We start from the raw sequence: 16,355 nt of genomic DNA, 5'->3' as shown, positions 1-16,355 counted from the left end.
TTACAAGCAGTAGACACGTCAGAGCAAGACTGATGTGTGTGTGTGCGTGTGTGTGCGTGTGTGTGCGTGTGTGTGTGTGTGTGTGTGTGTGTGCGTGTGTGTGTGTGTGCGTGTGTGTGTGTGTGGTGGGACGGTGCCGCCCTGCAGCCCTGACATTGTGTGAGCTCTGATAGCGCTGTATGACGGTGACCACTGATTCATCTGATGGCATCTGCCTCCACCGAGCCTCCACACATTTTCACGTAGCTGCAGGGTCACAATCCTTGAATGTCAAAGATCTTTTAGCCTCTATTCCATCCAAAATATCATGAATAATGTCAGCCTTCACATTGCAGAATGTCCAAAAGTCTAACAACTCGTCCTGACAGTCTCAAATCTATCACACACAGGCGCCAGTGTGACCCGTTATATAAATCAGACAGCAAAGAGCAGGGCTGGTCTCCGTCATTGATACCGTATTGTTATAATCCATCAGTGCCATCAGAAATTCTGCTGCATTGTTCGTTTTTTTTTTTTGCCTCCAAGTTATTTAGATGTCTCATTTAGATGCCTGCTTTCACTACATAAGAAAAAGTCAATAATAAATTCTCACAATTCAACATTTTAACTCTGATGTTAACAACAGATGTTAACTCTGAATTGCGAGATAAATTCTCACCGTTCCGAGAAAAAAACATTTTTTTTCCCTGGACATTCGAAACTTAGGGACAATTTTAAACTTCAATTCTAATTACTAATTCTAAACTTAGAAACTTGAATTTTCGGATCAAAGTTACAGTTGCTGATTTATATATGTTTTTTATTTATTTATTTATTTTTTACAGTTTCAAAGGAATAATGTGAGGATTCTTAGTGACCTATAATTGGGAGACAAAATCACAATTCTGAAAAATAAAATGTCAGATTTGGAAATTATAAACTGGAAATAAAAATAAAATGTCAGAAATGTGAGTATTGCTTACAACATTTTTATTTATTTTTTTGGCTAATATAAGTTTAAGTTTAAAGCATTATTAATCCCATTTGGGCACTTCATTCGGACATAGTGGTGCTTCACATACCAAGAATCACAAAATAAACTAAAACAAATAAACTGAAAATAAAATAAAATGAAATAAAATAATCATTTATAATAAAAATCATTTAAAAAATAGTAATAAAAAATGATAATAGTAATCCATCGATCAACTACAGTACATATATTACCGTATTACTTCAGGCATGAATGTAAAATTTATAATGATTTGTGGAACAACTTATTGCCCTCAAGGGGCATCCATTTGTTTAAGGGGTGTGTACTATCTCCTGTAATTTAAAGGTGCAGTAGGTGATTGCCTTTTTTTCAGTAGGTCAAGCATTTTTTGTTGTGCTGGTTAAAAGTCTCTTTGCCTTCGAGTAGTACTGATTAAAGTTAATGATATAAATATATTTATATGTGTTTTTATATTCTGGATAAGGCATAAGACAAAAAAGTTAATCTAATTAAAATTTGTCCGGCTGATAATTGCCATAATTCAAACTGTCTTTCAAAAAAATGTAGATTTGTATATCTGCGCACCCTTTCATGCAGATTGACACATGCCTCGTTCATGATATGTGCACACAAGAGAGAGAGAGAGAGTAACAGCATAACAGCAATAAAAACAAATGCTCAATCAAAACTTATAAATCCTGAATGAATATTGGAGTAACTTTTGCATGCTGGAGGAAGGATGACATCATGACTGAAGTATTTTTTTAGACAGTTAATCTTATGTTTTAAAAGTATTTTTGTCAGGGTTGGTGATGGGAAATGGGGAAAAAGGAGCGAGGACTCAAGTGCAGGAAAATGGGGATTTTATTAAATAATAAAAATAAAACAAAATGCAAAATAAACTACCCCGAGGGGGAAAACATTAACAAAACAAATACATACACATACAAACAGGACTGGGCAGACTGGCAAGGATGAGGACTGGAAACACGACAGGACAAGACTTCAAACAACAACATGTGATGACGAACTGGCACAGGACAGCAAATGTGAGGGGTATATAAACTGTAGAAAATTAACACACAAACAGGTGAACACAATTAACTAATAATGGGTTAACAAGGAGGGTGGGACAAGACAATAGACGGGAGAGCGCATGACACAGAGAGACAACACAAGCCATGCGCTCACTTAACAGGACAAGAACATGCAGCCAATGAGAGAACTCATTAACCGCATGTTCATGACAACAAACACAACACTGAAGTACACGACAAAAGCACGTGACCACAATGTAAACACCGAGCCACGTGCTTTGACAAGAGACGCAAGACACGAGCACACGATAGATAAACATCTTACCGTGCGCTCACACATAAGCAACGCGCATGCTTCATCTCAGCGCCAACCAAAACTGAAACCAACTAGACGGAGGCGCCGAGAATAAAGCAGCGCGCTGCTGACAGAACAAACAAACACTAGTACAAGAGCGCGTCTGAGGGACGCAGAGCGTGCGCGGCCACATGAAGCGGCAGCGTGCACACTCTGCGTACACCCATGACGGCGCGCGCACACAGAGACAGAAACAGGACCAGACATGGAGTAGTGTCAGAGCTCTGCCACCAAAACAAGAATTTACAAGACCAAAGTGGCAGAACCCTGACAATTTTAGTCACACAAAGCTTATGTAGATTGTGTTGTAATATGAATGTTGTTCAGCCACTGAAATCTTCCAGAGAAAGATTGATGTGACTATTTTTAGTTTCATAAGGGACCTTTTACAGCATCGATAATGTAGATTCTTATTTAGTTTAACAACAAAACATAAACACAAATCTACAGTACATCTACATAGCGCTATTCTGCCTAGCCTGCTTTACTGTGCTGAAGTTGGTTTTATATTCACATCACATTGGTTCATTTTTAAACACTGACAACCTGTGCCAGTTCCTATATCGTTTACCATGCTGCTCTGAATATTTGGTCTGAAATAGCATGTAAGTATAGCTTAGTAATAAGTGTAATTCCTGCATCCTGCCGCCCAACCACTAAGCATACAGTAGGCGCTTCAGGACAGTGTAAATGAGTGAGACATCCTTGCAAGCATATTTCACATTATGACAAGTTTTGCTTACTAACTACACAACTAAAAACATACGAGATACAATACAGTTTTTGGTCCCACTTTATACTAAGTGGCCTTAACTAATATGTACTTACACTGGAAAAAATAGTTTGTTACTGTCACCGACTCGGTCCCAGGCATTCCCCTCGCTGACCAGCAGAGGTCACCATCTCCGGACTTCTAACCATTACGTCATCCATTTCACTCTGATCCCAGCACACCTGTTCTCAATCTCACTAATGACCCACGTACCATATATAAGCAGCTCACACACACACTTCATTGCGAAGTCTTGTTTAGCCCCGGCCAGCATTTCTGAGCGTTCTATCCTGCCTGATCTCCCGTTTACCACTTCAGCCCGTTTCTCGACTCTGCTCTGTCTTCTGCCTGCCCTTGACCAAAGCCTGCTTACACGGACTCTGATTCTCGCTGCCTGCCCCTGACTAAAGCCTGTAACACGGACTCTGAATCACGCTGCCTGCCCTTGACACAAGCCTGGTAATCACTCTGCCTCTGTTATCTGCTAATCATCGTTGAGTTGTATGTTGTATGTTCGCACAGCCGTGCGAGGTGTTGATGTTTAAGTGTGACTTAATAAATACTGCAAAATGGATCCCTCCGTGTCAGTCTCCCCGTTACAGAAGACTTCGCCCAACACGGATCCCGCAGCCATCCAGGTTTTGTCTCACGAAGTCACAACACAAGCTCAGGTATTGTCAACACACCAACAACAACTAACACATCTAAAGGCTGGTTTATACTTCTGCGTCAAACACCGGCGTATGCTACGGCGCTGACGCATAGCCCTTCGCCGTGGCCATCGCCGTCACTGACGTGCACCTCTCAAAAAATGTAACTACACGTCGCAACGACGCGTAGCGTAAGCTCTGTGATTGGTCGGCTTGGTAGCGCTGACGAGTCTGGGCGGGACCGAGAGCCGCGCGAGCGATTGTTTACAAGTGTGGAGTCCCGTGAAGGAGCTCCGGATGGAAAGTTTTGTTTTGTGTTTACCTCATAGTTAAAGTTGTTGCACGTCCGCCGGTTCCTGCCTCAAATTGAGCGAGTTTGAGCCACTTGTACATCCCGGAAGTGTTCAGGAAAAGCAAAAAAGTAGCGAAGAAACTCGACACAGAGAAACATTTACACCTCACTGCCAACTAGCGTTTCGGAAGTGTTAATGCAGGCCGACAGAGACAGCGCGCAGAAGTATAAATGCACAGCCACGCGCTTTGCCTGCGCCGTGGGTTACGCCGGTCACCTGACGCAGAAGTATAAATCAGGCTTAACTCAGTTAACAGACGAACTGGTGAAATCCCTACAAAACCTGCAAGCTGCTGCCACTGCGCAACCAACCGCCAACTACTCTCCAAGTCCACTTGTTGTTGCACAACCCCCGATGACTTCCGGAGTGCGATTGGCTTTTCCTGACAAGTTCTCAGGTAACCCAGCAAAATGTAAAGGCTTCCTACTGCAATGTAAACTGTTTATCGCCCAACAGCCCCATCTGTTTAAGGACGAGAATGGGAAAATTGCTTTTGTGTGCTCCCTGCTCACTGGGAAGGCGCTAGACTGGGCTACTGCAGTTTGGCCAGACAGTACCCCGATATTTCCCTCGTTTAATGACTTTCTCAAACGTTTCTGCACTGTGTTCGATCATCCGGAGGGTGGTCGTAACGCTGGCGAGGAGCTATTGTGCATCCAACAGGGAGATCGCTCCGCAGCTGAGTTCGCCCTGCAGTTCCGCACTTTGGCAGCGCAAAATGGCTGGGCTGATGATCCGCTTGCCACGCTCTACAGAAAGGCTCTAAGACCAGAATTGCAGCGAGAGATGGCATGTCGTGACGAGGGAAAAACACTGGATCAACTAATCGAACTTTCCATAAGGTTAGACACTCTTCTCCGCACTCGCAATCCGCTATGCTCAATTGCTTCCAGTCCTGTATCCCCTGAAACCTCTGCTGAACCCATGCAATTGGGTAGAACCCGCCTGAACCCAGAAGAGCGAGAACGACGGAGAAGAAATCACCTGTGCATTTACTGCGGACTTCCAGGTCATACGAAGGTTTTATGTCCCAACAAGCCTCTCCCTAAAACCCTCTCGGTGAGTGCAACCACTATGTTCACTACGACTAATAATGTTGTGAATCTGCCTGTCACTTTGAGAAGCAATGGAGATGAGATCGAGACTATGGCCATGATCGATTCAGGAGCCGCTGGTAACTTTATTGATTACACGTTTGCCACCACTCACTCCATTCCTTTAACCTCCTGTGATTCCTCCATCACTGCTGTAGACGGGCGCCCTTTGGGAGAAGGACGTATAAAATTCCAGACCTTGCCAATCTTACTCCAAACAGGCTCTCTCCATGAAGAGGAAATCTCCCTTCTTGCCATCAACTCCCCTAAACACTCTGTAATTCTTGGGTTACCATGGCTACAACAGCATGACCCTCAAGTCTCTTGGAGAACTGGTGAGATCACAAAATGGAGCAATCAATGCTTTACCCAATGTCTGCATTCTGTTTCCCCTGTCCAGATCAACACAATTAACAAGACCGAAGACTCTGAACTCCGTCATGTTCCTGATGTTTATCATGATTTAATTGAGGCATTTAATAAACAGAAGGCTACCAAGCTCCCTCCACATCGTGAAAATGACTGCGCCATCGAGCTGCTACCCGGCACCACGCCCCCTCGTGGTCGCATTTTCCCTCTCTCACAACCTGAAACTGAAGCTATGAAGAGTTACATTTCTGAGGAGCTAGAGAAGGGCTTTATTCGACCATCTACTTCACCCGCTTCAGCAGGGTTTTTCTTCGTCAAGAAGAAGGATGGCAGCTTGCGCCCATGCATTGATTACCGAGGCTTAAATGAGATCAAAGTTAAATACCGCTACCCATTGCCATTGGTTCCAGCCGCCCTTGAGCAACTCCGATCCGCCCAGTATTTCACTAAGTTGGACCTCCGTAGTGCATATAACCTCATCCGCATACGACAGGGAGACGAGTGGAAAACCGGGTTCTCTACAATCGACGGCCACTACGAATACCTCGTTATGCCCTTCGGCCTAGCAAACAGTCCTTCCGTGTTCCAGGCATTTGTAAATGAGGTATTTAGAGACATGCTCAACAAGTGGGTCATAGTGTATATTGACGACATCCTGGTCTACTCCAATTCGCTATCTGAGCATATCCAGCACGTCCGGGCAGTGCTCAAACGCCTCATTCAAAACCAGCTGTATGCAAAGAGCTCCAAGTGCGAATTCCACCAGACCTGCATCTCATTTCTTGGTTACATCATCAGTCCAGAAGGCGTGGCCATGGACCAGCAAAAGGTCGACTCCGTGACACAATGGCCACAACCCGAGACCATCAGACAACTACAACGATTTCTGGGCTTTGCTAACTTCTACAGGCGCTTCATAAGAAACTTCAGTTCAGTCGCTGCTCCACTGACCGCCATGGTAAAAGCCAACAATGCTCGCCTTAAATGGAACCCAGACGCTGTCCGAGCATTTACTCAGCTAAAAACTCGCTTCTCCAGTGCACCCATTCTGCGTCATCCTGATCCCGAGCAACCCTTTGTAGTCGAAATTGACGCGTCCAACACTGGAATTGGAGCCATCCTGTCCCAAAGATCCCTAGTTACTAAGAAGCTCCATCCCTGTGCCTTCTATTCTCGCAAGCTCAACTCCGCTGAACGGAACTACGATGTGGGAAACCGAGAACTCCTCGCCATGAAAGCCGCGCTAGAAGAATGGAGACACTGGCTTGAGGGCGCAAAACATCCTTTCATCGTCATCACCGATCACAAAAACCTAGAATATATCCGTTCCTGTAAACGTCTGAACCCTAGACAGGCAAGATGGGCGCTGTTTTTCACCCGATTTGACTTCCAAGTCACCTATATCCCTGGCTCAAAAAACATCAAAGCAGATGCTCTGTCCCGCCTCTCAGACGATGAGACCTCTGAATACCATGATGAACCCATAATCAAAGATCCTCTAATTGTCGCTCCTATCCAGTGGGATATAGAACAGGAGATCCTTCAAGCCGCCGAAACCAATCCATCTCCACAGCCCTGTCCAGAGAATAAAATCTTCGTTCCCCCATCACTTCGAGAAAGGCTCATCTCCGAGGTACATGACCACCCCAGTTCCGGTCACCCAGGCAGCACAGCCACCGTACAACTGATTCAATCCCGCTATTGGTGGTCATCCATACACCAAGATGTCATTAACTTCATCAATAAATGCTCACCCTGTCAGATGTCCAAACACTCCCGTCACCGTCCAGCTGGATTACTCCAACCCCTGGAGGTGCCACATCGTCCCTGGTCACACATTGCAATAGATTTCATTACCGATTTACCCATATCTCAGGGCAAAACCACCATCCTCACAGTAGTGGATCGATTCTCAAAATCATGCCGCCTTATCCCCATCTCTAAACTGCCTACAGCCATGGAGACGGCCGAATTACTCTGCGAGTGTGTGTTCCGGTACTACGGTCTCCCCGAAGACATCGTGTCGGATAGAGGTCCCCAGTTTACATCCCGACTCTGGTCAGTATTCTTTAAAAATCTCCAAATTAATGTTAGCCTAACATCCGGCTATCATCCCCAATCCAACGGGCAGACAGAGCGCTTGAACCAGGAAATCGGCAGATTTCTCCGCACGTACTGCCATTCGAACCAGAATGAATGGGCCAAATTTCTGATGTGGGCAGAATATGCTCAGAACTCCCTCAGAAAAGCATCTACTGGATTAACCCCATTTCAATGCGTGCTGGGCTTCCAACCTCCTCTCTTTCCCTGGTCCGGCGAGACCTCTGAACTCCCTGCGGTGGATACCTGGTTTAAAAACTGCGAAGAGGTCTGGAACGCAGCTCACACTCACCTCTCTCACGCCGTACGGCGTTTCAAGGAACAAGCCGATCGACACCGACGTCCTGGTCCCATGTATTCCCCAGGACAATGGGTATGGCTTTCCACCCGCGACTTACGCCTCAAGCTGCCCTGCAAGAAGCTCAGTCCCAGGTACGTGGGTCCTTTCCAGATTGAAAGACAAATATCTCCTGTTTCGTTTAGACTGACACTCCCTAATCATTTTCGTATTTCCCCCACTTTCCATGTCTCTCTGCTCAAGCCTGCTGCTGGTCCAGCCGAGGCGGATAGGGAGGTGGCAGCCGGTGAACAGGGTCCCCCGCCCCTCATGATCGATGGTGAGGAGGCCTACCAGATCCACGAGATCCTGAGATCCAGACGCCGGGGTGGACAACTCCAATATCTCGTTGATTGGGAGGGGTACGGCCCGGAGGAGAGATCTTGGATTAACCGCAAGGACATCCTCGACACCACACTACTGGAAGAGTTCCACTCATAACATCCGGAGATGCCGGCCCCTCGCCCCCGTGGAAGACCCCGGCATCGAGAATTGCCTCACTTCAGGAGCCGTTCGTTGGGGGGGGGCTCTGTCACCGACTCAGTCCCAGGCATTCCCCTCGCTGACCAGCAGAGGTCACCATCTCCGGACTTCTAACCATTACGTCATCCATTTCACTCTGATCCCAGCACACCTGTTCTCAATCTCACTAATGACCCACGTACCATATATAAGCAGCTCACACACACACTTCATTGCGAAGTCTTGTTTAGCCCCGGCCAGCATTTCTGAGCGTTCTATCCTGCCTGATCTCCCGTTTACCACTTCAGCCCGTTTCTCGACTCTGCTCTGTCTTCTGCCTGCCCTTGACCAAAGCCTGCTTACACGGACTCTGATTCTCGCTGCCTGCCCCTGACTAAAGCCTGTAACACGGACTCTGAATCACGCTGCCTGCCCTTGACACAAGCCTGGTAATCACTCTGCCTCTGTTATCTGCTAATCATCGTTGAGTTGTATGTTGTATGTTCGCACAGCCGTGCGAGGTGTTGATGTTTAAGTGTGACTTAATAAATACTGCAAAATGGATCCCTCCGTGTCAGTCTCCCCGTTACAGTTACAATGTACTTATTGTATAAATACATGTATTTACTGTGTACTTATGCTTGATTAAATACATGTATGTAATTACATCTGTAACTACCTTTTGTAATTACATTTGTAAATACACTGTTGACCATCCCTTACACCTTAACCTACCCTTAAACCTACCCATGCCACCAAACCTGTCCATAACCCAATCTCTATCCCAACGCGTGTTCTCAAATACATTATGAACACAGTAAGTACATTGTATTTATTTTTTTGATGTAAGTACATAGTAGTTAGGGACACTTAATATAACGTGGGACCCAGTTTTTCGTTAGGAATTGTAGTATTTAATAAAGTTTGATTGATATCATGATATCAGGAGGCGTGGCTTTGGACGGCAGAGGATGGACTGTGTTTTCAAAGATATTATGCTAAACGGATTTAGCATTTTGGCAGATCACCTATACTGCACCGTTAATGTGCCATCCTCAACACCTGCTGTTCATAATAGGATGATATCTATGATGTTGACTTTTATTCTCAGCTTTTTGTGCAAAACACCTGAATATTGAAATATCAATTCATTCAATTTGTAACAGTTGCATTATCAGATACAAATCAATAGTTCTGATATGAAAACTCCGAATCATTATAATATTTTGTTGTAATTTGATGCTAGTTATAGTTATTTAAAACTATAATGCAGTTTGAAACGTTTAGCTGTGCACAAATAATTACACACCTTAGAATGTTTGTTATCCTGTTTTATTTTTTATCCAAGTTGTCTTTTCTTTTCTTTTTCTATCTTTAATACTCTGTTTAAACACATTAAATCTGTTTTTATCTGTTTTTAATCACTTTTATTATTTGTATTATTTTCTTATACTTGTCTCTTTTATTCCTGTTTATATAAAGCACTATTAACTGCCACTTGAAATATGCTATATAAATAAACTTGCCTTGCCTTATCCTTTACAAATCAAGCATTCAGGGAGCCTGTAAATGGAAAAGCTGGATTTGATTGGCTCGTGCTAAACATGCATGATTTGTACCAATGAAATTAGCATGCCTTGTAATTTAACAGCAAGAATGTCAATTGGGTTGTGCCTTTTCCATATTGTTCTCTCACTATTTTTAGCATTTTTTTATTAGGGTTTTTAATGTGGATTAATTCATGGATGTGCTTCTCCATACATCACTGTAAAGACGAAATGAAACAGATGGTCTCCCTCCCTTCCCTTCTTCTGCCACAAATCCAAGAGAAAACGGTGCCGCCCGCGGTATGGATATTCACCAACGGACGAGAAAGGCAGTTTAATTCTCCACGTTGAGTAAAGGTTTAGGTGTTAGGCGTTTGTGTTTTTCCCTGATGGGTGCTTTTTGTAAGCGAGTGCCTCTCTTCATCCGTCGTGGTTAGAAGAGTTAATGGACTAAATGCGAGAGAGGAGATAGGAATTCTCCTATTTTCTGCTTCCTACTGTTTTTCCCATTGCCTGGCCCGGGCTGTTAATTTAGGAGAGAACCAGATAAATTAGAGTCATGTGGTCATATGCGATATTTGTTTTTGCTACACAGCTGCAGGTAGCCATAAAACGCTCCGAATTTATTTGATTTCGACAGAGGCCTCTCGCTCTAATTTACCAATCTCGTTGTTTCTCTTCGCACAACCAGAGACGGCTAATTATTTTATCCCCTTAAAAAATAAACGTGTTTCTGAATCTCTTGTGTGGGTAACAGCCTTTGCAAATAGACGGGAGCAGGTTTCTTGATTTTCTCTCTATTGCTGACAATTTTCCTTCTCCTGGTTAACTCCCTGTGAAAGCAATTTGCCCCATACTCAGGAAAGGTAATGAGCAGATGGTACCATTGTAAATGATGATGCGCCCATAATAAAGAGTTGATAAACACAGAATTACAACAGGGTGGTGGGCGCTAAACAGCACGGAGGTCTGCCGACTGGCCTAGAATGTTTCGTGCTGCCCGTCGGCGCCCTGTGGCAGGCTTGAAACTCACTATTTTGCCTCTCGATTTCTTGGTATGATGAGCGGGGGCCATTTTGAATTGGGCATAGCATGGTTAGAAGGTGAGATGAGCTTAATCTTGCAGTTTGTCTGCCAAAGGTGAACTTGTAAGAAGGAAGTTTGTGCCTACTTGTCAGCTATTCGCATCAGTAGAATGTCTATTTAATGTCTGCTTGCACATTAAATTTTAATGTTCCTCAACAGGCATGCTACTAAAGTGCACTTCTATTGCACATCAAGTTTAAGTTAGTGTCATTTAATAAAGAAACAGGCAAAAATTCACTTTAAGAATGTGCAAAGTGTCACTGATGAGTTTGAACTTCTGTGTTTGAGCAATTAGAATGAATAAAGTATATTAATTAAAAGTAAATTAATTTATGCTGTCACGTTGTATTATGTTGGTGCAGTATCACAAGCTAAATATCAAAATTCCACTGATTTACAGAAATAAGCTTTAGATTTTGGGGTAATCCCGCACAGCTCTATAATAATGAGATAAACTATTCTTTCTCACCGTGCAAGAATTTATTGAAGAAAAAGAGGAGAACAACATCATCACTGCTTGAATTGACTCCAAATTGTTTAACAATTTGTTATACTGTGTGATAGCTGTGTGATTTAATTATTAAACATCGGACTCAGTATGCAAGGATTCTGTACGTGTCACATTTTTAGGACAGGAAAGTGAAGAAAATAAAACACGTTCAGAACCAGTGTGCGAAGGTCTTAAACGTAATCTCTCTTTTTAGAGCATATAAATAAATTCAAAGAAAGACAGGTTTAGACTAATATACTAATGAGTTGACAGGATAAACAGTATAATAGATTTATTTTAAGAATTCAAGTACTCTAAGGCCCAATTCCAATTCTATTTTTGTACCCTACCCTTTTGCCTTATCCATGGCCCTTGAAACAGAGTGTGAAGGGGAAGGGCTTCAAAATTTACCCCTAAAAAATGGGACACTACTACAACACCTGCACAAGTCATCATACTGTATGTCATTGTGATCTCTTATTTCATATGAGATCGATGATCACGACTGCTGTAGTTATTCCAGTTGTGTTATTTTTTGGTATTTATTTTCAGCAAATCACTTAAGGAATATATCATGTTATTATAAGGATATAATGTGGCAATACGATCGTAACTGTACTGTGTATTTACACCATGGCCATATTCATCTATGTAACGACAAGAAAACAACACCAACATTTTACCAGACACTGTAAAAAGGGCATTCCCAGCCACTAGACTTGTATTCAAGTGACAGATGTGGAAGTATGTTGTGAGACTATTATACAGGAATTATTATAATGGATTATAGATAGCGACAATTATCTTTTTTTATCTTAGCGTTTTATTAATTTTTTTTAATATCACTGTAAAACATGAACGCTTTCATTACTGTATTAAAACATGTGCTTATTTGTTGTATAAATTCGTAATAATGACAAAAAACACTAATTTATTGATCTCCTTTCATGTTGTATGATGTGTGATGGTGTATTCTGGCACATTTTCGTACCCCTTGGTTTCGAGTGTGGCCCTAGAAAATCTCAGTTTCAAGGGCATTCTAGCCCTTCCCCTTAGCCCTACGTCTTCAAGCTTAAGCCCCTTCACTTAAAATGAAGGGTAGGGGTATGGAAAAAAAAAGTGGGAGAGTTGGGATTATGCCTAAGTTACTCAACTAATCAAAAAATAAAGTTTCTATTTATTTGCAATATCAATATCATACACAAACAATTTACACACTGCCAAAAAATCCACCTGATCTTTTGCCTTTCTGTTGCACATATAGTAGAGGATTTGATTACAAGAGAAAGCAAAAACTGTTAAAATGTCTACCTTTAACGTAATTGATAAAGTGCATTAATGTTAATGTTAAATATCGACATAAGCTGTTAAGAGGTTAGTGAATCAAGAGTAGTCATTTAGGCGCTGTTCACACTGCCACGTCTTGAAGATTTTTTGTCTATATCTGATTTTTTTGCTTGTCTGTTTACAAATTCTTTTAATTATGACTCATATCCGATTCATGTGTTTACACTTGGTATACAATTTGCGACATCGCACATGCGAAGAGGCAGGTTATAGCCTATGTGCCACACTAGCCACGATGGAAGAAATTGTCTTGCTTTTAGCTCTGTGAAATATGCGAAGTTCGCCCAACTTTAAAATGATTTTGAGGCGGAGGAGGAGGGAAAGGGCCGTCATCGCAGCTTGCGCCTATGGTTTATATATGTAAGTCCTCCGCCATTCAGAAGATTTTGTGGGTGTGAGAGAGATCTCAGGTCTAGTGGGAGCAAATTGTGGCGACTGACTGCTTTCCTCCTCCATGTTCCCTCTGTTGTTGTTGTTTACCTCGTTGGCGTCTCCACACAAGCTTATCCTTCTACATCATTAAACCACAGAGAAGTACGATATTGTCACAAGCTTTATGATATACTAAACAGAATGCCTCAATAAATCCGATCTGCCTGTTTACATAATAGTCACATGTTGTCAGTTCTTTAGATCTGATTTATTTCCACATATGAACGAGGCCTTGATCTCTGAATATCTGAATGCATGAAGATGTTTTTTTTTTTTTTTTTGTGCTGCACTGTCATAAAACAGATCTGATCTGTATAACATATAAGCAAAAAAATCTGAATTGAGTCACATTTAACTAGCAGTGTATACGAGGCCTTACATATTGGAATTCTGATAATACAGCCTGTTTATGTATTATTTTATTTTTATTTTTTTTTGTAAGAGAGTACATACTATAAGGATATAAGAAACCTTGACCATCATTACAAATTGAAACAAAAAAAAGGAAACAATATGAGTAACACTAAGACAAAATTGACAGAATGGGTGGGATTTGTCGCCCTCCAACAGCTAACGCTTCAGCCACATAAATCGCAGCAGCTTATAAAGTGTAGTAATGTTTCATTTTTAGTGAACAGTGTGCTATAAACTTCAATGAGACCTGAAATGGCATTATGCTTGGCTGCATCAATCACAGAGATGTTTTGGAGTAGTGCGCAATGATTCAGGGAGCGTGGGAGTTCTCATTAAGCCACTAGTTGTGTGTCACAACATATGAATTTCAGCGAGTTTGACATGGTATTAACACCTTGGGTATATTTAGATATTTATATAAACAAGAAAATTGGGGTATTTACAGCGAATGTAGAAGACGTAGATGAGCTCACAGCACACCCATGTAAACGGAATGAAGAGTCATCGGCGATGATTAGAAACATAATGGCAATGTTTTTGTCAGCCGCACCATCCCTTAGCTCCTTTTACAGTGGAAACGAGCGCGAACGCACACTCGGACGTGAGAAACGTCTGTGTGTGGAAGCGAACATCTCTCTTTGAGGTGTTTGCAATGTAGCGGAGGAGGGCTGGAGGCTGTAGGGCAGTTGAGTCTCTTTCATGTGCTGCTGCTTGGATCTTATGGCCTGGATCCCAGCTGAAACACTCGACATGTGTGGAGCTAAGTGCCCACTAATTTCCCTTTGGATCTCAGACCATGATGTTGAAGTGTCTGTCTCAGGGTGTGTGTGGATGTGTGCGTCCTTCCCTAAGCTCTCTCTTAGCAGGGGATTGCAGCCAGAGCCAATCATTCTGTGTGTCGCCCCTGCGCTGTTTGTACATCACTCCGCGGAGGCATTCAGATACCCGTGTACCGTCCTCATTTATTTCTCGATCTATAATTCATGTATTTACTCGTTTGTTTGCCTACAGATATGACATGCTACTTATGTTTTCTGTTTGTAGAGATATATCAGAGATGTCCAAGAGAAAGATCTAAGTGTTTGCAAACGGAAGATGAAAGCGTGTAGAGAGTGATTTTTGCATGAAAGGGTTTTAGACTGACCCAGAAGGCCACAGATCAGTGCATATATTAATGGATGTGTAACTCACTGTCCGGTCCTCATGCATATTACAGTGATTCTGAAGATAGAAGCAAAGCCCTGAGCAGCATGCAGTGCAACAAGCACTTAGCTGAAGTTTTGCCAAACTTCTGCTAGTTTTGCTTCTTGCTTGATGGCTTTCACCAAGGTTAAAAACATTTATGGTTGCCTGCGCAAGTCCCCGTTTTTTCTAGATTTGCAAGTTATAGTTGTGTTGTGTTTGAGTGTAATGTCAGACTTCTTCATTCATTCATTCATTTGTTCGTTCGTTCGTTCGTTCGTTCGTTCGTTCGTTCGTTCGTTCATTCATTCATTCATTCATTTCTGTAGGCTACTGATGGCATTTCTTCCAAATTTAAAAACATTTTTTTTGTAATATAAAGCATTTTCTATTTGCATAAAATAACAAAAAAGCTATAATGTTGTAAAATACTATAGTTATAATGTTGTAAAAAAAACGTATATATCACATACAGTAAATGACACTACATGAGATACAAGTTCATAGTAGGATTTCCTTCATTCATTCATTCATTCATTTTTTTCGGCTTAGTCCTTTATTTATTAGGGGTCATCATATCGGAATGAACCGACAACTATTCCGGCATATGTTTTGCACAGTGGATACCCTTCAAGCCTCAACCCAGTACTGGGAAACAGTACTGACCCATACAATCTCACAATCACACACTCTGATACGCTATGGATAATTTTGTTTTACCCAATTCACCCATACCGCATGTTTTCGGACTGTGGAGAAAACTGGAGTAAGCGGGGGAAACCCACACAAACATGGGGAGAACACAGACTCGAAAAAGCGATCTTCTTGCTGTGAGTGACAGTTCTAACCACTGAGCCACCGTGCCGCTACTTTTAGGATTTTACATATATAAAATTTTGTATTTAATGTCACAGATGTTAAAATATAGCAAAAATTTTCATTTTAAATGTTTTTTTTTTCAACCATTGAAATTACAAAAATGTTTATATTAAAATATATTAGCTAAAATGTATATACAGTTTTTGTTCAAATACTGTATGAACAGCAGTGCAAATGTTTGTGAAAGCTATGATATTATTATTTAATGTCACTTTACAAACAAACTTTAAATATAATGGATCAGAAACCAATAAAATTATCAAATTCTTTAAAAAAAAATATCTTAAGATTTGATGTTTTGTTTAGGTTTTCATTTTTAATAAAACGTGTTTAAGTGTCTTGCCCCTAAGGTAGTCTGTGAGTTTATACATACATTCAGCAGTGATGGGACAAAGAATACAGGGGCAGTAAGTGTAAATTGCTTTTTTATTATTATTTTTATTTTATTTATTTATTTATTTATTTTTTAGTTAATT

Source organism: Danio rerio, chromosome 13 (genome assembly GCF_052040795.2).
Source record: "Danio rerio strain M-AB ecotype USA chromosome 13, GRCz13ab, whole genome shotgun sequence".
Classification (NCBI taxonomy): domain Eukaryota; kingdom Metazoa; phylum Chordata; class Actinopteri; order Cypriniformes; family Danionidae; genus Danio; species Danio rerio.
The sequence above is the reverse complement of the archived record's forward strand: the minus strand, read 5'-3'. Positions refer to the sequence as shown.